Genomic DNA, 23,682 nt, shown 5'->3' with positions numbered 1-23,682 from the left:
TGCTCATTATTACTTCAAGAGAGGTGCTCTTACGCTTTAAATTCCTAGGCTTAAAAAACAACCCATACCTATGAATTTTAATGTATTTATGAAATCAGACACAATTTCCCCACAGTAATACTGCAATCTATTCCATTTGCAAGAGAAAGAGTCTGAGGCACTGTTTTAAGGGTAATAATAGCTAAATGTGAGCCATAGATCAGGTCTTCACTTCAATGGCAGGCCATGGCTCTGGAATATGGGAAGAAACAAAGTATAGCTCTGGATAAAGACAGTGTGCTTTTCCCTTACTAGTGAGTAGTTATGATCAAAACTTTAGGCTGAAGGTTATGGTCCTCAAGAAGAATATAGCAGGGGAGGCAGCCGAGCTAAGTGGTGGAGCCCGTGTTTTTTATCTAGAAAGTCTCAGGGATAGACTCTGGCACCTCCAGTTAAAATATTTCATGAATGCTAGAATGGACAGCAAAAAGTACATAGACCATTCGTCATGTTTAGTATTAGGGATATACAGAAACTTGTCCATGTCAATTTCACAGGTGCTCATTCATAAATCTATTCTGTCCAGGTGCCAAGTCTGCTCCCTTGCATAGAAACTGTGGTTGCCACAAATCCATGCCCCTATAATTGTGTGCAGGCAGGCACATCTCAGTTATCTCTAGAAGAAAATGGCTGCCACTCAATCCTATGAGCGGGAAAAGGGTTGTGGCTGGGAACACCAACTTGGTGGAGGGTGAAGTCTTCCTCTCTGCCCTGACACTGGGGAGCATCTTGAAGCCCTGTTCCAGATCCCTCAACAAAGTGATGCACGCTTGCTAGGGCAGGGCAATATATCACAATGTGGAGAAAACAGTGAAGCCAGCCAATGCCTCTGCATAGCTCCATCTGTATTTCAGACATTGTGATGTATCAGTATATTGTGATGTTTAGCTGGTGGTAGATGATGAAGTTAAAAACCAGGTATGGCCCAGCCCTAGCGCTTGGCAGTAACCAGGACCAGGACCTTTTCTGCAGTGGCACCAGTCCTGCCAGATGCCTCGCAAGCTGTGTAAGGTCCCATACCGCTTTAGACAGTTGGTGAAGACATGGCTGTTTCAAAGAACCGCTGGCTGAATATTTGTGCTTTCTCGTATTTTGATATTTTAATTCTGGTGGTGGCTTTGTCATTGTTCTTGCGGTCCTGATATTTATGGTCCTGTTTTGATTTATGACTGTGGATTATTTCATGTTATTACTGCTGGTTCTGATTGTTCACAGCCTTGCATTTCTTCTGGAAAAGGGCAGGACATTGGCTTTTCTATTATTAGTAGTAATATTAGTATTAGTATTATTACCACCGTCATTCATCATTATCATCATATTTATTACTGCCCTTCATGAGCAGGTCCCAGGCTGGGTTACTTACAACAAATTAAAATTCACTATTAAAAACAGTTAAAACATGGAAAGAAAATAAATAAAATAAAATCAACAACACTGGACAACCTGTGGCTCTCATAAGGGCGTGGCCACAACTCAGTGGCCGAACATCTGCTTTGCATGCAGAAGGTCCCAGGTTCAAACCCTGGCATCTCCAGAGAAGAAGACAAAGAGAGACTTCCCAGTCCAAAACCCTGGGGAACCACTGCCAGTCAGTGCAGATATCACTGAGAGAGATGCACAACGGTCTCACTCAGTTCAAGGCAGCTTCCTATATTGCTTATGTTTCTCCAGATGTTGTTGGATTGCAGCTTCCATCCTCTCTGACCATGAACCAGACAGGCTGGAACTGGTGGGAGTTGGGAGTCCAACAACATCTGGACCGCCCAGTTAATGGAACAGAATCAGAGTTTAAAATAAGGCAACTTCCTAATGCATCAAGAAGGAATGCATTCCATAGTTAACTATCTCAAAAAAGCAATGTTTAAGTACAAATCTGCTGCAATTCAGTACAGCTGCTATGCATTGCCAACCATATATATATATATATATATATATATATATATACAGAACGAGTCTATTTAATAACTGCAAAACATTGTTTCAGGCAAAGTTATGGACACACAATAAAACTATTCTTTTCCCCCAAAGGTCACACTAGGAGAAACATACATTGTTCAGCAGCCTACCCAACAAGGCTATTATTCTCCCAGAAAATAAAATGGAAAGAAAAGGGGGGGGGGATGTATAATAAGCATATATTTTCATCAGAGCCCCTGGGCTAATTTAAAGTAGAATTGCAAGGCAATCAATCATAGGCTAAAATTACTTCATTTTCCAAACTGTTTACACTTTCAAAGTTACAAACCCACTTTCTGCTATTTCAACTCACGATTTACAGCGACAGATTTAGACTGCCCTTGGCTTCCTGCCAACCTCCAGTCATGAGGGAACTAATGATATGAACAGATCAGTGTTTTATAATGGAGAAAAGCGCATGTAAATTTCCAGTATGTCTGCAAGTAATCAGGGCATGCTGACTATAAATGAGGATGCCTGAAATTTATTTTAGGAGAAATATCTTAAAGCTGCACTTTTAATCTGGGCCAAGTAAGGGAGGGGGAAAAGAGAGAGAGAGGGAGAGAGGGAGAGTGCAAAGGGGGGCGGGGCTGGAAGAAAGAGCTTTTAAAAAGCACTTGAAGACTGCTCAAAATTTATCCTAAGTAAACTATTATCCAAACAACATGTTAACGAACATCACAATAGCCAACTGGCGTCTGCGTTTCTATCTTTAGCAGATCACTCCCTCATCATGCTTATGTGAAACATTAAGCTGGCTAGCTCATGAAATTAAAATACACACAGGCACACACCACACACACAAAGAAATGTTTCATAGTGCGTTGTAGCAAGAAGACGCAATTCCTTCCAAACAAGGTCAAGGTTTGTGGACTGCCAGAGGTCTAAATGCCTGCAACTGAGAGGAGAGCGGGCCAGTCCACTTTTTCTCTTTCTTTTCAAAGCCTGCTCCAGGTTTGAATATATATCTCCTGTCGGATAGCAATGAAATTAAAAGAAAGATCTTTATCATTTCATGGCGCAAACCTACTGACTGTGCAGAACTGCAGCAGTCCAGAGGGGGAAGAAGCTGCCCCCAATTTATGAGCAAACAAACAAAATGATAAACTCTAAAGGGTAGAAATGTAATAAAGGTGATTAATTGCGCTGCTACGCTTTGAGCGAGAAATGTCCTTTGTTAGGTTATATATTTTCATTGCTATTCCAAAACTGCTATTCTAATTATAGGTAACCTTTAATTAATAAATCAGAATTTAATGTCAATGTAGTCTTTGGAATAAAATTCTAATTGCCCTAATCCAGAAAAAGAGATCTATCTGTTCCTGCCTTCTACTGTACATGCACCACTGAGGCAGACGTGCATCTCAATTTGCCTCACCTTGTATAAGGTGATGCTCGCCAAGTGTCATGGACTGGCTGCATACAGGGAAGTGGTGGGAGCATCCCCTGGGGAACCCTCAAGGGATGAAGGCTCAGAGCCAGGCGATTGGTGGTGGGACGATGATGTGTGGTCAGAGGGAGATGATGCCAGAAGCTGGAGAGGGAACAGAGCTTAGTGAGCAGGAAGAGGCTGGGGCAGAGAGCAGTCCAGAATCAGAGGCAGAAGCTGGCAAGGAGGGGGGCCAAGAGGCAGAGATCAGTCAGGCTGCTGAAGAAGCCAGGGATTGTCCTCCTCCTGCTATAACCAGCTCCTCTCCCCATTGGTCTCCTGGAACTCACAGAGGTATGAAGTGGTTGGAGCAGACAAACAAAGCATCAGCGTTCAGATTGCTTGGGAAGGAACCAGGGGAGGAGGAGACATAGGGAGCTGTGGGAAGGCGGGAACCTTAAGTCCTCACATCTGTCTCATAGGGGCAAGATCTACTGAGAACAGTTGCTGTGGCCTCACCAGGCCTGGCCTCCTGAGCTGTACTGTTTCTTTCCCTGACACCAGTGCCCACTGAATTGGCTCAATGTGCAATTTGATGTGTATGGGGACATACAGCCACGTCAGGGATCAACAGTTTTGTGGCGCATGTCTAGGGTTGCCATATTTTGAAGAGCAAAAAAAGAGGACACATTTGGTGACTTCTACTTTTAACTATGGATCGCTATGATGGCCCTACCAATGAAAAAGAGGACATATGTGTCCTGGAAAAAAGAGGACATATGGCAACATTACTTGCACCGTATTGATGTCAGTAAGTCTTGAGTACAGCAGTAGGAATGCGGCAACATTTTAGAAGTCTTCCATTTTCTGGTGAAGATAATCACTCTGCACGTTGATTCAGCTAAATTCAGCATGCATAAATTACATTAATTTCAATATGGAAAGCGTTAAGCATGTACATCTCCCACTAAGATTAATGGACTGTAAGCATGCTAAAAGTTAGCTGCACCTTGGCTTCTGTTTCACTGTATTCTATCCGCTGTCAAAATTGTCCTTTTGTACAGCCTTGCCAGCTATTTCAGGGGTATATTTTACTTGCATTCCTTGTACGGAAAGAAAACAAAGGCAAAAGTAGACATAAGTGAGCCAAAATGGAGACTTAAGCATGGTGGCAGAGAGAGAGTCTTCATTAATTCCAATTCCAAAAGATGGATATTTCAGTTACACTATTATTACATGCTTAATTTCAATTGGATAATTGGATAATGCCAGAAACAATATACTGAGCATGCTTTGTTTTAATGTCCCATGGCTTTGAAGTTCCGTAAATGACTATTGGTATTTGAAACACTGTCATGAAGTGGGAAACAAAAAAAAATTAAAATAAACTAGCTGAACAAAATATGACACTTCAGTGTTCAGAGACTAAATCGTTCTATTGGCAGAGATTCTCAGCGCCATTATGACTAAGAAATCGTTTCTCCTTTCTTAGTAAAGCATCTGATATTTGAAGGCAAGGGTCAGCAATTAAAAACTGCCTGAGGATATGTAGCTGGAGGACCCTAGCTGTGTAGGTTAAAAAGAAAGCAAAGACAACATATTTTAATCCAACATGTTTTTAGGGTAGCTCTTTCTCAAGGCATACAAGTTTCGTCAAGGCCATTTAAATCAACTCATTTTTAATACAGTGGTACCTCGGGTTACATACGCTTCAGGTTACATACGCTTCAGGTTACACACTCCGCTAACCCAGAAATAGTGCTTCAGGTTAAGAACTTTGCTTCAGGATGAGAACAGAAATCGTGCTCCGGCGGCGGCGCAGCAGCAGCAGCAGCAGGAGGCCCCATTAGCTAAAGTGGTGCTTCAGGTTAAGAACAGTTTCAGGTTAAGAACAGACCTCCAGAACGAATTAAGTTCTTAACCCGAGGTACCTATGTAATCACTCAAATGGTGAAGGTAACACAGAACATTTAAAATGTGGCAGAGACAGTTTAAAAGAATGTCTTCTGCCATGAAAATATTGCAATGTCATGAAGCCAACTTTTTTTTTGGGGGGGGGAATCTGCATATGTTCCAAAGCAGGTAGGGCAAAAGCAGAACAGTGAGAGCAGTAATTAATTCTCAAGTTTGACCTCACTGTCAAGGATATCCCCGATCTAAAACTAATTTTAAAGGCCTCTGAATGTTCCTCATTCAGAAGGAGTCAGTTCCTCATTTTAAAGTCTAGGCATGAAAGACAAGGAACATTTATTAATCTCACCAAAACTCACACACCCCTCTCCACACAACAAGTGACAGATTTAAACCCTGTCCACATCTCATGGAATCCTGGCTCCCAGGCACACAATATTCAAGGACATGCTCTGGTTGCATAGTCTGAGAAAAATGCACTCTGCATATGCTCAGCGGGTAAGTTATGCTTCATTCTTAATTCACATACTCCAGACAGTGGTTTAACAATGACTCTCTGTGCTAAACCCTGACTCAAACAGATCCCCTAATGCAAAAACATCATGGGAAATGGCAAAGAGGGACACAGGAAGTGCAGGAGATTTTTGAAAATGTACACTCCTCCCATTATCCATCAGTTGCCCAGGGACAAAGGGAATAATAGAATTTGTAGAGTTAGAAGGGACCACAAGGGTCATCTAGTCCAGCCCATGCAATGCAGGAATATTTTGCCCAATGTAGAGCTCGAATCCATGACCCTGAGATTAATAATCTCGTGTCCTACCAACTGAGCTAAGGAGGAACACAATAACTTTATTCACACTACATCTATATGTGAATAGGGCTGGTCTTGCAAAGAAGGGGCCAAGGTTCGTGAACATAGCAAAATAACCACAATCATAATAAAACCTCTTAAGGGACTTGGTTTCCAGTCAATTGTAAAAGTCGGATTTTGATCATGAGATACATCGAGTCTCTTAAGTCATGGTCAAGTGATCATTCTGAGAGGATAGGAGATCCAATAAACACTTGGATACTTTTCTGAATGTAATGAAAAAGAGTTACTCAGTTACTAAGCCAACTTTACATTGCAGCCACCCAAAGTAACAAGAAAAAGCTAATCCAAATGTACATGAACATCATTTGATCCTCATCAATCAATGAATCTCGGGCTGAATGTGTGAACTCGCGTATGCTTTACGTGAGACTCCAAAGCTCTGCCTGTGGTGTAACATGACTTTCTCACACCTGCAAGTAATCACCTGGTGTCACAGAACAGCGAGAACAAGCTTTAATTCTTCCGTTTAACCTTATGGTCTAAGATATCCCAGATCTAAAACTAATTTCAAAGGCCTTTGAATGTTCCCCATTTAGAAGGTCAGTTCCTCATGCTAGACATGAAAGACAAAGAACTCTCCCTAGTTTAAATTTTAAAAGTGAAAATTAAATTGAAACCCTGGGCACAATTCACCCAAAGCCAAGCACACATTTCAATCAATGTGGAAGAGTTAAGCACTCTCAATGGTCTCTCTCCAATGGAAGTCAACAGCATTCTGTTATCAGGCAGAAAACCTACATTTACACATATTCTCAGCTACAAAGACTTAATAATGAGAAGGATGGAGTCATGGAGTCTAGATAGAACAACAAACCATGGTTATGTGAGTCAGGTTTGGTTGCATGCCACCACCCTCCTCTCCATCACAGGAATTCCATCTCTGATTTCTTGGTTGGAGACAAACCATAGTTTGCTTACTTGAACAAAATGGGAAACTCTGGTCTGCATCAAACCAAGAAAGCAGGGAGTGGGGAGCCCAAAAGTTCAACTAAACCTTGTTTACATAATGCCAACCATAATCTGGCATCACACCCAAACCACTTCTTTCTCTCATGTTTCATGGTACAGTTGTACCTTGGATCTCGGACGCCTTGGCTCCTGAATAAATCAGCTCCCGAATGATCGAAACCCGGAAGCGAGTGTTCTGGTTTTCGAATGGTTTTTGGAAGCCGAACATCTGCCAGCCAATTAGAAGCTGCGCTTTGGTTTCCAAACATTTTGGAAGTTGAATGGACTTCCGGAACGGATTCCGTTCAACTTCCAAGGTACGACTGTACTACCATCTTGCCAGTCATATCCGCTGGCTTTGGATCAGTCTTTGGATGCATATTTGACCAGTAGCTCTCATGTATCAACATTGGGTGGGCGTCAAAAAATTTGGGGAGGGGGTAAGATCACATTCAAGGCGTGTTACCATTAAAGAAAGAAAGAAAGACAGACAACTGAAAGAAAATGCTATGACTAAAAAAATATATTCCGCTCTTGGTTGCTCAACTCTCACTTTTATGACATCATTTCCTCAGTTCTTTAACTTATGCAAACAGGAAGATGTCAGTGTAATGAACCACTTGCACTAGAGAGGGTATGTATGGGTGAGGGCAAAGAACCAATATTTAAATGTGTTAAGGGGCCAGTGAGGGATATAATTTTTTTTCTCTTTCAAATTTTCTTTGCACAACTTTAACGAACTGGGAGAAAAGCCCAAACGTTCCTGTTTTTAGGTCACCTCTGAGTTCATGGGTTTTGTTGAAAATTTCCACAAAGTTTAAAAAACAAATCTTAAGTTCAGCAAAAATACAAGTCAGCTCTATAAACAGGACTGGAACATAAATTGCTTGATGTAATTTTGGGCTGCATAGAAAGAGAGCTACTATCGACAGACATAAACATTCATTTTCAGTCACACTTCTGAGTCATATGGAGCAGAGTCAGATTTGAAGAGCAGGTCTGGATTCCTGTACTTCACTCCACTTGAGAAATACTGCAGGACGTACAGCACAAAATGTCATAATAAACAGAACTGAGAAGGGAGGGGAGAGAAAGAAAACATGTTTTTCTCTCTGTTCCCCCACTTCCCCCCGCCCCCGATTTTCCTACAAGTGAATTTGGTGCTCTTTGCCTTTATAAGTTAACCAAATATACTTCTCCCAAAAATCAAAGCCAAAAGGCAGCAGGCCAGACACAGTTAACAGATAAATTGCTGTTCCTTATTATAGAGGATTTCGTTCATGTGTTGTGGGCTTGGTGACAAACGTTGCAGCAAGCAAAAAGAACACCATTTACACATCGCGTCAACCTATATTCACATAAAACAGAAAAGGAAAAGGATATACTTTTGAAGATCAGCGGACTCTGGAAAAAAAAACTTTTTAAAAGGAAGAGGTAATAGCCTCTTTGTTGGAGGTCAAGGCTTTCAAAACTTGGAAGTGCTCTGCTGTTGCACACGGCATAGTATTCTGTGTATTAAATGTGTTAACTGGCGTTAACATCACTAAGATCACTGTAAACAAGGGTGAATCACCAGTTCTGTTTTTGTGTCCTTTTTGAACTGGAAGACCTGAGCACTCTCTTCTGTTCTAACGTACAAAATAGCATTGCCTCTATAAACCTTTTGCCGTCTCCTTGCCAGCAGTTTCCATTTAATTAAACTGACAGCAAAACAGGACCCTGGCTAATGTGATCCAGACCAGTTTTCCTACAATGTAAATTCTCAGGCATGAAATTACATCTGAAGCAGACACAATAATCTTTCTATATCTCAGACATAAATTTAATCTTCACTAAAATAACATTTCCTTTGTCTAGATTGGTCTGGTTCAGAATTCAATTGTGTTTTGGTTTTTTTGAGGGGGGGGAAGTTTGGTTAGTTACTCAGTTTGAATTCACCTTGCAGTAAATTCAGGGAGGAATTCACCTTCCTTGAGAAATCAGGGTTAGACAACTTCAATATCCGTAGGTCCCATCTATTCTCCCAGATAGAGGTCTGGGACTGGAAATGTCTTTTTCCAGGACAGACTGTGGATTTTCATGGACATTACACCAGAGTGTTACACAGAAATCCAACTACTGATTTTAACATTAAATTTCTATACCACCCTTCATTTACACAACAATACATGACATAATACAAATAGAAGCAATAACCACCTGCATAACAGTTTTGAATTCTTCAATTAGCCAAAGGCTTGGGCAAAGAGGCCCTAGTTATGTGTCACTTTTGTGTGAACAACTCCAAGTAGCTTGGGTATCATTTAAATTACCCAGCACCATGCACAAGGACCAGTTTTGTGCTTGGGACTCTCACAATTGAAGTGCTAAAGCTAATGGTTTACAAGCGCTCCAGGTGTATTACTGAATGTGGACACAATCTTACAAGGTGATAAGATAAAATCACTTGCTACCTCCCCCCCAAAATGCAAGTGAAATTGTAGACAAGCTACATACTGCTTTTGATTACACAATCTACTTGGGTCCTTTCAACACATCTGAGTGGTAGAGCCCTTGCTTTGTAGCAGAAGATCCTGGCTCAGTCTCTGAAATCTCCAGTTAAAAGGATCTCAGGCAGTTGGGCTGAGAAAGACCTGTTCCTCTGAACTCAGATAGCTGCTGTCACTCAGAGTAGACCATACTCAACTAGATGGTCTGAGCCAGCAACGATGATGGTGATAATCATTTCTCACTGACCCTTCACCACAAGGTCCCCGAGTAGGTTACAATGATATAAAAATACAATATTAAAATCAGATTTTAAAACTCACCACCAGAGGAATAGGGAGGGTCATATATACAGTGGTACCTCTGGATGCGAACGGGATCCATTCTGGAGCCCCATTCGCATCCTGAAGCAAACGCAACCCGCGTCTGCGCGTGCGCGGGTCGCGATTCGCTGCTTCCGCACATGTGCATGACGTCATTTTGAGCGTCTGCACATGCGCAAGCAGCGAAACCCGGAAGTAACGCGCTCCGTTACTTCCAGGTCGCCGCGGAGTGCAACCCAAAAAGGCTTAACCTGAAGCGACTCAAGCTGAGGTATGACTGTATTGGGGTCAAAGGCCTGGGTAAGAAGTACAGCTTCACCAAATGGCGGAAACTATACAATGAAATTGCTAGAAGTAGGGAGGGAATTCCACAATTTAGCATAAACCAGTGACATGTAAATGCATCACTAATAGTGGGTCCAAGGGTTAAGAAGGCGGTATCTGTAAGGGCTGTAGAGGGAAGTGAGATGTATAAAAATGGCTGCGCATTACAGTGAAATAGTGTGATCTTCATTCTCTCCTGTAAAGTTCTTTCCAGAGCTTCCTATAACAGCTAGGCATTGTTTGCCAAAAATGAGGAAGTCAGCTCTTTGTAGGAATGGGTCTAATGCCGGGTAGTGCTTATGAAATTACATGCATGGGTAGGAGGCACCTTGAAGCTGCTTATATTCTAAGCCTGAGTGATGGAAAGGACAGAAAATTTCCCGCAAATCATTTCCTCCCTAGTCAAGTACTTGGAGCAAAACCCTGGTACGTGCCCAACCCCAAAACCATTGCCGCCTAGATGACTTCTAAATATTTGGAATTATTATTACCTGCTAGATCAGGTATGCAGAACAGCCTTTGACATGCCCACTCACCATGTTTACATGCTCTGGGCATGTCAGGCAACCTAGCTGAAAAGTACTGTTGTTACAATCATCTCTCTCTTTTCCCAAGAGAATTAATTGCTGTGTTTTCCTAGAAAGTAGAAGTGACTTGTTTACAAAAATCAATCAGCACACCCACACACTATTACTCCCTGCTCCCCAAAAACAGTTCCCCTTTCAAGTTCGTCAAGCAATAAACGGCAGTTGTGCCAGCCCTTTGGTTTTCCGAAAGGCAACATTAAACAATAATTGTTCAGTTAGGACTAGGAGTACAAACACTATTACTGATCCACTTTGGTATCATAACCATTTCAGGCAAGGGCTTTGATGCTACAAGTATACCAGCGGTAAGGTTGGCTTCTGTCAGACGTGTGCACACCCACACTCCAAAGCTGTTCATTATGAGCCAAGGATATAGCCACAGAGACTGTTGCGAAAGTGTCAAACCACTGACGGCAATGATTCACCCAGCCAAATACACCCAGTACCATGCTATCTCTGGCTATTAAGTCCTGCAAAGGAAGGTGTTCACAGTCTATGCTGCTGGCTATCTCTGATATTACAGACTTTGCGCCTTGTTATCGGTAGTATTAAGCTCACCGTAGGCCTATCGACTATACAAATGTATCAATTTCATTCATGGCTCCCCTCAACCCCAAGAATTCCAAGTACTGATGGAAGTACTGCCAACTGTGTCAAAGATTATTAGACACACATACCCCTCCAAGAGTTAAGGTTTCCAGGTTTCCCTGGGGCAAGGAAATGAATTTTAAAATAATTTTAAATTTGTAGTACAGTGGTACCTCTGGTTAAGAACTTAATTCGTTCCGGAGGTTCGTTCTTAACCTGAAACTGTTCTTAACTTGAGGTACCACTTTAGCTAATGGGGCCTCCCTCTGCCGCCGCTCCACCACCGCACAATTTCTGTTCTCATCCTGAAGCAAAGTTCTGAACCTGAGGTACTATTTCTGGGTTAGCGGAGTCTGTAACCTGAAGCGTCTGTAACCTGAAGCGTCTGTAACCTGAGGTACCAGTGTATTGATACACTCCGTGGGTTACATGGGAGTTATAAATTCTCTCTTTGACTCACAGCAAACCCTAAACGTGGCCAAAAATGAAAACAAGTAATAATATTGCTGCGATTTTGCTTCCCTCTGTGCCATGTCAGGATCTTATCGAGTAGATTTACACAAGCACTTCTTGCATATTCAAATTCACATTGGTCCACAACATGGATGCAGTATTTTGACGACTCAGTTCCAGAAGTCTTATAGACTCTGAACCCTGTGGCCTCCTTCTCTCTCATATGGGCTCCCCCCACCCCCCCGATATGGGAATCCCCTTTCTCAGTTATGGAGATAACTGTAGAAAATATTATCAGTAATTTACAAAGTCAGCAAGAACAAGCATTTGTTAAATATGGGCAAAATACTACTAGTTGTGAAATTTTTAAATCTATGCAGTTGAACATAGGGGGCCTCCCAATATTTGAAAAGTGCCCCCTTTCATATCCTGATAACTTAAAAGCTTCAGAGAATTTAAAATAATGAAATGTTGAAAATACTTTGTTCCACTGACAACACAAGATGTGGATCAGGAATAATGATCAGTCATGTTGTTTGAGAGGAAGACTTAACCAAAGGGGATGTAGGATGAAGAAGGCAAAGGATGTAGTAAGGGATAAGAACAACCCAGCCAGACTCATCCCTACATCTACAGGTTAGCAAAGCTTGGTGCTAACTATTATGAGTTAAAACAGCAGTGCAGCTGTCATGGTAATCTTCAGAAATCAAAGGGCAGGATGCTCCTGGAAGACGCACAGGAGGAACATGCAAGCCCATTGGATGCTCCCAAATATGTCTGCTGCAGGATGCTGCATCACAGCTGAAAGCGTCATAGGTCAAAAATGGTTGCACGAATCTGCTCTTGAAGTTGGATGTTTGAATTTTCCTGGTCATCCGTCTGCTTGTGGAATGCTCTCCCCAGGGAGGCTCGGCTGGCGCCTTTGACTAATTAAACAATCTATGGCCTTTTAAACCATGGGGGGGGTATTGTTTTTGTTTGTGATTATGCTATATATTTTTGTGTTTTTATATTGTAAACCATCCTGCGATCTTTGGGTGAAGGGTGGCATAGAAAACAAACAAGCAAACAAACCATCCTTGGGGATTAATTTGCACAGAGAGCTTAACATGTTGATTCAGTCTCTTTACAGATGCATCTGTAGCCTCACAAGGCTTTATGCTGTCAACACACACCCTTTTATAAGGACAGATCTGATTAAAATCACATTTTAAAAAGTAGTCATTAAATCAACTAGTTAACAGGGTGCCTGTACTTCTTGATCCCCGGTCCTACATGACATTAACTAGGTCTGTGTTTTAAATCTGGAAAGTTCAGTGTTTCCAAATTCACTGGAAGTTCCTAATATACTACTTGGAAATTATAGCTCCTTTGGAAGAAAGCTGGGCAAGGATCATAAGACCTTTTTTTAAAAAGATACTTTGTCCCTTTGGACTGAAACAGCTAATCATTAGCCACCTGTTTATAATGTTTACCCATTTAGGATATTACATTAACGCTTTTCTTTATGTGGTCTAGCCATTATTTCTCCCGGGTGGATAACAAAAGTTATCCACCACCCAAAGGCATATCATGCAAAGGCCAAAGGCATTGGCTGAGCTCAGGCACACAATGGTTTGCATTTGTATCATTTGTTGAGCATCTGGAATTGCATATACTTCCCTCAAAGAATTTCCTCCTTGTCTGAAACATGGTATTCATCGTAATAAACTATGTACCCAGAAAGTCATAAATGGAATAAACAAAAAGGAACTTCAAAACACTACATTAGGAGGATTTTATTTATCATTATTTTTTAACAAAACACACACAACAAAAAACCCATCGCTTTGCATTTTGAAGTTTTTCTTACTGGCTTTTTAATGTGGATATGTAAACAAGGTGTATGACTGTAGGGTAATGTTCTAGTCTGAAAGTATTTGAGCACTCGAGTGAAGCTATTTAAAGAATGGAGTATTCAGTTCCTCAGGCCAGATGCTAGTATAAATATGTAACTATGCTCACATTGCGGAATAAAGGTATTTTTAGTTTCTGTATTCGAACAAACAAATTACTAGAGCCCAGAGAGGGATAATATACTCACCCCACCCATCCCACACAATATGTGCTCCTCCTAGCACCATCGCAAGATTACATAGGATCCATTCATTTTTCCACGGTTGAAAACTGGATATCAATAGTCTGAATAATTGCTGCTGGAGAATGAGAGTGGGAGATTGCTACTGCCTTCATTTCCAGTTTATACAGTCCCTATAGGTTTGCCACTGTGGGGGGGGGGGGAAGGATGCTAGGCAAGACGGCTGATCCAGCAGGGCTTTTCATAGCTACTGAGCCCCTGGTAGGCTGGTGGGTTTGGCTTGGTGGATTGAAACTAGCACAAGCCTTCTGCATCTTGCACATGCTCCGGACCTCCCCCCCCCCCAATTTCCCTGTGTTCATAACAGACATTGCCCTATATGTACTGCCCTGTTCAGTTTGACAAAAGCACTTCCGCAAAGTCCCATTCTTGCTATAAAAATCCTAATGGTTGCTGATTTCCCCATGAGATTTAAAAACATGTTTTTGTTTTAAATGTGTTTATCTGTACTTGGAGGGAAAGAACTAGGACTAGAACATTCAAGTTTCGCCAGTTCTGCTGTTCTGTAATAAAGTGTGAAAAGATACTAAGGCAGCGAGTTATAAATGCTGGAGAAAATCAGCAGATGCATCGTCAAACTATCCCTCTGTTCCTTTCACCAGCATCAGTCAAAGGAAAAAAGAAGACACAGGAAAGGAAAGCGGTTCTCCCTCTGTGTGTGTGTGTGCATGTAATTTATTATAAAATCTATGTAATATGGAGCAGTACTACTAGTGTATCATCAATACCTCCCCTTTTTTCGCTAATAGGATTCACAAGCCTATAAAGGACAATGGCCACACTCATGCCTCCTCTGAGCCGTAAGATATGACTTCGAATAAAGCTGTAAATATATCTCCTGATACTGGTAAAATTAAGAATTTCTCATCTCGTGGCTTATTACGCCATCAAATCCCTCTCCTTGTATGCACTTATAAATTCACAATTATAGGTCATGAGATAAATACACTTTTGTGTGTGTGTGTGTGTGTGTGTGTGTACACACACACATATACACACACCTAACCTAACATATGTGGAAATAGCATGGATGCTTTGTATATTATGGTGCTGCCTAGAGATACTAAATTTATTCCAATGCAGGTTCCTGGAGTTCATTCATCAGATATTTCATGCTCCTGTTCTGTTAATGATTCATTTGTCCTCAGCAATATTTATATTCTGAAGTGTGATGTCTCTAGCAGACAGCACAATGCTCTGCTGAATTACCTTTTTTTCTCTCCCCCCCCCCCCGCCTTTCACAGCGTAACAAAGTTGAGCACAGACAAATTGAAGATGGCCTTTGGAACACTGTCAGAATAATACCTGCTTACAAAGCATATCCAGACACATTACTCAAGCCACATGTAATGCTCTGGCTGTCAACGTGCCCACAAAGTTACTAAACTGGCAATCGCAAAACAGGAGTGCGATATACATATTTAAAAGTTTAAGGTGGTGGTAGAAATGGTTAGGACACATTCTTTGGTAACTAGGCTCTTTCCCAATTTCACTTCCCCACAAATATTGATGCAAGAATTCCAGCAGTTATATGTCATGAGCTGTGGAAGTATCTTCCTGCTTTAGGAGGTCCTATCTATGTGGTGTCTACTCAGAAGTAAACATGATTGTGTTCAGTTTTGCTAGGATTGCCATATCAATGACCCCTCTATATTACCCACAAATGAGAAAAGCTTTCTTTATCATGTTGCAAAGGCAACTTAGCTGTGCAAATTAAATTAGGGAGGAATTCATTTAGAATAGCAGATCTTAGTAAACAAAGTTTACACAATCACAACTTGCCCAACCAGATCCTGCCAGCAAATCAGTTCTTTTTTTTTAAAGTGCACGTTCTCATTGTTTGACTTCATATAATATAATATTGTACCAGTGATTTACTACACACTGGTCTTGCAAGGAAGTCCACTAATCCAGGTTTGGTTTAGCTTTCCTGTCAGCCTGTGCTCTTCATCTCAGTTCTTATTCATCCATTTTACTGTAGTCATTAATAATTATCCCTGTAACAAAGAACTCGTTTAAATAAATATAAAAGTCTTAAATAAATACTTCCACAGCAAGAGCCCATAATATTCCACATGTACACCAGGAGTTCTGACACCATTTCAAAATCATTGGAGGACAAGCTCATGACAAGGAAGGATCAAATGATAATTAAGGACTAATATACAGGATAAAGCAGTGTTATTTATTGCAAGACAGCCCTGTAATAGTAAGGTTATCTTGATGTTACCAAAGAGAGGAAACCAACTAAAATCTGACAAATATGCTCACAGAACACCAATAGCTTTTAATTACTTGCTTTATTACCCTATTTTTATAATGAAACAGGGCTATGCTAATGCATGTGGGTTGCAATTTCTCAAAGTCATTTATGTTACGTCTGTTAAGTTTGTAAGCGTAATTGTACAATACTGGTATTACAAGACTACTAGGCAATTTCACATACCTGTTTAATCAGGAATATTCAATCAACTTCAGTTTATGACTAGGATTACACCCTCTGTCCTACCAGTATACTTTAAGCAAAACCAGTTTTCTTACAGGCATTTCAACAGAGAAAAAAGTAGTTTCACATTTAAGGGCACGATCCAGACAAAGCTGTGTACTTTAAAATCTTACTGATTTCAGCTGGAGAAGGCTAACCAAATGCTCCAGCTGGCCCATTGAAACCAATGAAGCTTAAAGTGCTTATCATGGCCTTCTTTCTAGTCCAACAACGTATATGTATATACATTCTAGAAACTACAAACTGAATTATAGGTGTAGAAAGGAAACAAACATTGGATATAATGAAGGTCCTGCATAAGTCAATAGCAATATATTGCAGCTTGAGAGCTCCATCTAAATCAAGCTAGAAGGTAAAACAATATATTCAGGTGTGTATTTACATTCCTTGAAAAATCAGAGGTGGTAAAGTTAAGTGCAGCGGGGCAGAGGGGTGTCCACTCCAATATTCCAAGCCCATTCCCTGAATTTTCCATTTTTAAAAGTTTCTAGTCCTTTTATTTGTGGTAAACTAACCAGTTGCTCAGCAAGAAGTAAACTTGCTCCAACCTTCTTACATTTTCAACCAAGGAGTACAAAGACACTGTGATGACTGGTATGAACTTGATGATGCTCTTTTAAGGAATTTTGGAGAGATCAGTTAATTACATAGTGTGCTCATCACTTCAATTTAAACATATTACACCATTTGAATTTATGCTGCACCATTTTGCATTGCTTATGATGCTCTGCCAGTATGCCACTAAGTCTGCCCCCATCACAAAAGTGTTGGCTATGGGTCAGGGTCAGGGACTTTCAATGTATCTTAACATGTTTGCCTTTTACTCTGTTTTGCTGCAGGCTTTATACTTTTGTTCCCACTCCAGGCCTTTGGAATAGGTTAGGCTTTAAATCAAGATAAATGATAATGCAAACAAAATATTAGCACACCAAGAATTCGTATCTTGTGTAATTTACAGACGGGAACAGTTTGGAAGGATGTCAAAACAGGAGATTAAATACTGACTCTATCAATTTGATGAGCTCAGCTTGATGAGCAAAACATGGTAGGCTGAACTTTCTCCCTCAATGATTTTATATCACAAACTGAAAAGGGGCTTCAGACAAGACAATAAGTAGGCCATCTAGGGCCAGTCAAGGGCAAATTTTTCAGCAGGTTTAAATATACTACCACTGCCATGGGTGTTGAAACTCATGAAATATTGCATCCCTGGAGAAGCTAAAAATCAACAGTACTTGAATCATCCAAATTCTCACTAGGCAACTGAGTAGTCCAGGGGGATTCAAAGAACACATGGCCAAACATAAACCACAGGCAAATCCTTCCAGTCACTGGTTTGAAGGTACAGTTGTGGCCCTGAAAAATCTGGGGGTGGGGAAAGTTAATTAACCTTCATAAGAAGACAGAAAATACTACTTGGGTGAAACCTATAGAGATAATAAAACCAAATGTTAACTGCTTCTTTGGAGTTTCACTATCATTGGGTCAAGGACTTGGTTCATGTCGTATTGTATATAGCCTAGTGATATCCAAGGTCCGTTAACTGAAGGCATCAAGGGATTGGAATTAAGACCTTCTGCATGCAAGTATTTGTGCTCCTACTGAACTATGGCCTCCATAGATGTCCAAGTTGTCCTACCATCATCTTGTGATTTCAGGGCTAATCTACAAGGTCCAGACTTATGTGCTACAAACACATTTATTGAATGATAGCATTAACTTGATGTCATAGAATTCTGACTGTTACACTTAATGGAATGAAGAGATGTAGAATAAGCAAAAAAATGTTAAGGGGCAGGAAGCAAGGTCGCCTGCGAAAAATGGAGACAAAAACTGAAGCAGAAAGGGGGGAGAGAGAAAGGAGACTCAGTTGACCACAGATGCCTAGCACATGTCTACCATGTTACTGTGTACAGACATCTCCCCATAAAACTTAAATGTTGCAACAATTACACACACACAAAATATCTGGTGAAATTTCAGGTACCCCACACCTGTTTAATCCTAGCCATTGACTGCCAACCCAAAGAAGAAACATTTACAGCTCCTATATGCAGGCACAGACTTTGACAAATAGAAGACAGGAGCATAAACTCAAGCCTATGAGCTCCACAAATGGTGGAGCAGCTACCAAGAAGCCTTTTTATGTACGTTTGGTGTTCAATGTGATGCATGGATGGTACAATCAATTAAACAGGCACCTGCAGTTTAAAGAGAAGGTGGTCTCTGAGATATGTATAGTCCAAACAAATTCTGAATTCTGAATAACAACAAGAGCAGCAATGCTGAATCAGGCCAAAGGTTTACCTAGTCCAGCATCCTGTTCTCACGGTGGCCAGATTCCTATGGGAAGCTCACAAGCAAGACACAAGTGCCAACAACATTCTCCCCATTTGTGGAAGAAACATATCTATAGCATACAATGTGAAGCAACATTTTAAAAACAAACACAGTACATTAGTCCAAAAGAGACAAAAAAAACACCCCCAGTAAATTGAAACCGGCGACTCCTATCCATATTATTACAGCAGCTCTATTTGTATACAGTCCTTTACAAAAGAGTTGGTGAAAAGACATCACAGATCTACCAAGACTTGATGAGGGTTTTGATAAGAGTAACAAAATCTAAAGAAAGTAAAATAAACTGGGGTGGGGGAGCTAAATGGGAGGAGGAAAAGAAGTTATTTTAAAATGGATGACTTACCAGTGAATCACCCAAAGAAAGAAAGAAACTCCATGGGAGACATTCAGCTGAGCAGAAAATCAATGTGTTGAGTTAAACCACAAGATTTAGATTGAAAAAGGAATGTGATAAAGGAGAAATGAAAGAATCATTGTGAGTCCTAAAGACAACAACAAGGAGGACAAATTTTGATGCCTCCGGCACCGAATCAGAGACTAGTGCACACACACACACCAAAAAAAACCTCGACAAATCGGTACATGAAACTATTAAAACCACATAGAGAATTAGGAGGGTTGCTTGGGCTAGGCCCAAGGCACAAATGCTCTGAGCACTGGGTCAGTCAGACACTATCTGGCAGCCTAGGCTTACTCCGTGGTGTGGTATATTGCTCTCCCCAAGAAGGCTTACTGGGCACCCATCTTGATGTCATTTTGGCACCCGGTGAGGCCCTATCGAGAAATTTATTAGGCTTTTTAGTTCCCTGCTTATTGGGTTCTGTTGCTTTATATTTGTTTTATTTCTGCCAGCTGCTTTCATGCAGCTCTTTTTATACACCACCATGTTTATTAGTGAAGTCTAGAAGTGGGACATTTGTACACTGTTTTCTCAGAAAAGGTCAAAAGAAGGAACTGTTGACAATACTCGTAACAGACATATTTAAATCAATGGACTTAAGATACAATGTATGGACTGAGTAACATGCATGCTATGACAAAAAAATATATAAACTGAAGTACATTCATAAATAATCTATTTTACAAGTCTGCCGAGGGGGAGGAGGCCCCATAACTGCCACTATGAGCTCACTGGAGAAAGGGTGGAATAAAAAATGCAGTAAACAAACATACTTATGCAAACATGCTTTTCTGAGAACATTAAAAAGCAATTAAAGAAGCCAGTTTCAATTTGCAAAACTAAGGGCAGTCAGCTCATTAAACTATGGAAATAGTTAACTATTAGTTCAATTTAACAGCTCCGCTTTAAACCAATCAAACAATTACAACAAACAATTACAGCGATTAAAACAAACAAGCATATACAATATCTCAGCAGAGGGACAAAACACCCAAGGAGTTTTGTGGTACCTTAAAAACTAACAAGTGTGTCACGGACGGGTTCAGATGCTGTGGGCAAGAACCTATAAAAAGTAGAGTCAAGACTATGAAAGCTCAGTGCACAACAAATGGGTTAGCCTTCCTCAAGGACAGAGCCTAAGGTTCTAGTATTGATAGAGTGATGGTTGTCAGGGCATTTAATAAACACAGTAGCTTCTCACAATGAACTAAGCCATTGCCTGCAAAATCAGCTTAAAACTTGTTACTGAGAGCAAGAGAACAATGCCACCAACAGTAAAACCCAACGACTGTCCAATTCAAAAACCCAGTTTTCAAATCTGCAGCTAAGGAAACAACCCATCAGTCTACTCATTAAAGTAGTAATTTACTCCAACTGATCATTAGACAGAACATGGATATTACGATTTATTTATACATTATTAGGAATCTATTTTACATAATGGGTGAAGGGTTGTTTTTTGCACTTCCAGCTTTCTTATCACTCTGAAGAGAGGTCAAGAATAGAAAGAGAAAGTTATAAAGCATGGTCAGAGCAGGGTCTAACAATTCCACTTCACAGAGCTTAGGCAGGTGTTAACCTGCTTGCAGACAAATTTTGGTGTCAGGTACCTGTGGCATGACAGGAATAATTTAAGCCAATGTTCATTCAATTTATGATTTATTTATTTTTAATGAAAAAAATACTTGTCACAACTGAGCAGCTAAGTGGTTGTTTACAGGCCTGGTCTTGTGTGTGAGAGCAACAGCCAGTTAACAGGTAAGAAACTAACGTCTAATGATTTGCTGTGCAACATTGAAGGCACACCCACACAGCCATATCTAAAAGGGTGCAGTGATAGCCCTGGATACAATGACAACCTCTATAAATTTACATACTGGGTTAGTTTACAGCTGGTAGCTGAATCCTACTTTAGTGATTGGATCAGCCTTATTCCGCCTGTGCCCTCAATTTCCTAACCTAGACAACCCATAGTTTGCAATAACATTAAAACCAGCAAACTATGGCTTGAGCTTGCTCTCCAAATGAGAACTGGAATCCCACTTCCAATTGTGACGTTGGACTGCAAGCATAGCCCACACTTTGCTGAGATGCTGTTCTGCCATGATGTCCAAACCAACATACAGAATATGCTCACAAGCTGAAAACTGGTTTTCTGCCTCTTTTACATATACAGATGGAGCAATCATCACAGGATAAAACAAAGTACGAAACCCAGTTTGTGACACCAGTGTGGGGTACCTCAAAGAGGGGCGGGAAGAAAGAATGTGCATTTTCCACAAGAGGATTCACACCATTTTTAAGCTGAAACACCAGAGAAACTGTGGTGCAGACATATCCTCAACTTTTGAACCAGAGATATCATGGACGGTTGTCTGAACCCACATATGTAACAATTTTCAATCATTCAAACGAAAACCAAACAAATATGTGAGTTTAAGCTGGTGTCGTGTCGAAATCAGCCATCAAATTTCTAAAAAGTTTTCCTCCTCTACGGAAGAGGCTTTGATTTTTATGCCTATTTCTCATGGTGGATGTAAGGTTGGGCTTCTCTTGCTCTTGAGAGATGGCAGAAGACTTCCAGCAGATGTTTCTCCAGCCTTCCCAATTGCCTGTAATTCCTGATCTTAAAAAGCCCCCAGCAGGAGAAGCTGCCCTGCAATGTCTTCCTCTCAACCTTTATTTGGGGGAGATGAGACCGGTACAGTCAACGACTTTCTTTTTAAGGGAAGCACAAATCACTGGAGAAGTACAGGCCACTGCAGAGATGCTTTGCAGAATGAAAGAAAAGTCATTTACAAAAAGACCCCTTGGCCACCTTGAAAATAAGCTATACAGAACAAAAGCTACACCCCACCCCTGAGAATTTCTCCAAAATTTTCTTTCCCCCAGCATAATGTTCAAATTCAATTTCTCTTCTCGTAAACCCATGGAGAATATTCAAAAGTGGGGGGGGGGGTCACACACGCACACCACAAGACAAATATTTGGCACAGCACGAGTTCAAATGGCACAAAGGGGGGTTAAATTGGCTATACTACAGCACCCCAATAAATTGAGCCCTTGAGAGCTAAATTAGGTAATTCCCCTACACCTCTTCCTAACCATCTGAGTTCTGAATCCTCTCTCTCTTTATCTTTTTCTAAAGGCATGTTTGGCGATGAAGCCGTTCATAACTGCCTATCCACAGACAGTTTGTGGTGGTGTAATTGACAGTGAGCCCACTGCAAAAAAATAATAAAAATGAAAATGCTGTTTTAATAACCTTATCCTAAAACACATTTTGTTGTATGCCTCAAAGGGTTTCAATAAAAAAACCCCAACCTGCAGAGACATATTTTCTTGGCTTAAACACCAATCCAGAGGATATAAATATAGTCCAGCTATAATGACATATTTATAGGCCTATAAAGCTTACACTACAGCTTTCATACTTCACTTAAAGGAACTCTGTAAGAAGCAGTGTTATATAAAATAATTTGATTTCCCCCCTTTGCAGACGGTAGACCAAGCAATGAAGATACATATGTATTTTTCAAAAAATCAACTTCCCCATCTTTAATAGACACGTTTGCACTGCATAGTTGCGAAAAAATCTGGAAAATGAATAACCCATCAGTCAGCTATTTTCTTCTGCTTTACCAAATATGGATATCCAAGTTCATTTGCTTTTTTAAAAAAAACCCCTTTCAATGATTTTGAAGACAAAAACAAAGCAAAACAAAAACCCACACAACTAGAGGCCCTACAAGTGAGTGATTTAATCAGACCAATTCTTCTGGAAAAACAGGTTCCCATGCTCATTATGAATAATACATTCCACAACCAAATCTATTTTTATCTGCACAGTATTGTTGCTTTTCTGCTATTTTGATAAACAAACGAAAGAAATAGCCTTATTTATGCACACCAATCCACAACACCCTTACTACGAAGTTGTGCCTTGGGCTTGGATGGGATTTCTCTGAAGTAAAGGAACAGAGGGGGACAAGGGCTAGGCCAGAGGTTTTACCTCACGGGTAGCCAATGTGCTGTCCTCCTGATAAAACTCCCATTATGCCTGATCATTGGCCACACTGGCTAAGGCTGGATAGAAGTCGTAGTCCAACCCAAATGACACAGAGAGCACAGCAGCCATTTTGGGGGCTACAATCTCGCGCGGGTCACTGCCCCACAAGATGGCATCCTGGTTTTTCACCTCAAAATGTTAGACGGTATGCATTATCATGCAACATCTATCATGCTTCTGAAGGAAAGTTATACTCAGATGAATTTATACAGATTGCATAGCAGCCACACAATTCTCATAATGTTGGAGGTGGCATGTGAAGTCTCGACAAACATCAAGACTCGCTGCAGCTACGGAGCCGTGATTCTATACGCATTTACGGTCCAATGACTACCCTAAAGTAAACC

General features: G+C 40.7%; 1 protein-coding gene across 2 annotated transcripts in view; it reads right to left on the bottom strand.

The window, feature by feature from the left end:
- ARID5B (AT-rich interaction domain 5B) overlaps positions 1 to 23,682 on the bottom strand; it is a 179,790-nt gene that overhangs the window by 118,707 nt on the left and 37,401 nt on the right. The window lies entirely within an intron of this gene.

Source organism: Podarcis raffonei, chromosome 5, assembly GCF_027172205.1.
Source record: "Podarcis raffonei isolate rPodRaf1 chromosome 5, rPodRaf1.pri, whole genome shotgun sequence".
NCBI lineage: Eukaryota > Metazoa > Chordata > Lepidosauria > Squamata > Lacertidae > Podarcis > Podarcis raffonei.
Note: the sequence above shows the minus strand (reverse complement) of the source record. Positions and strands in the feature narration are given on the sequence as shown.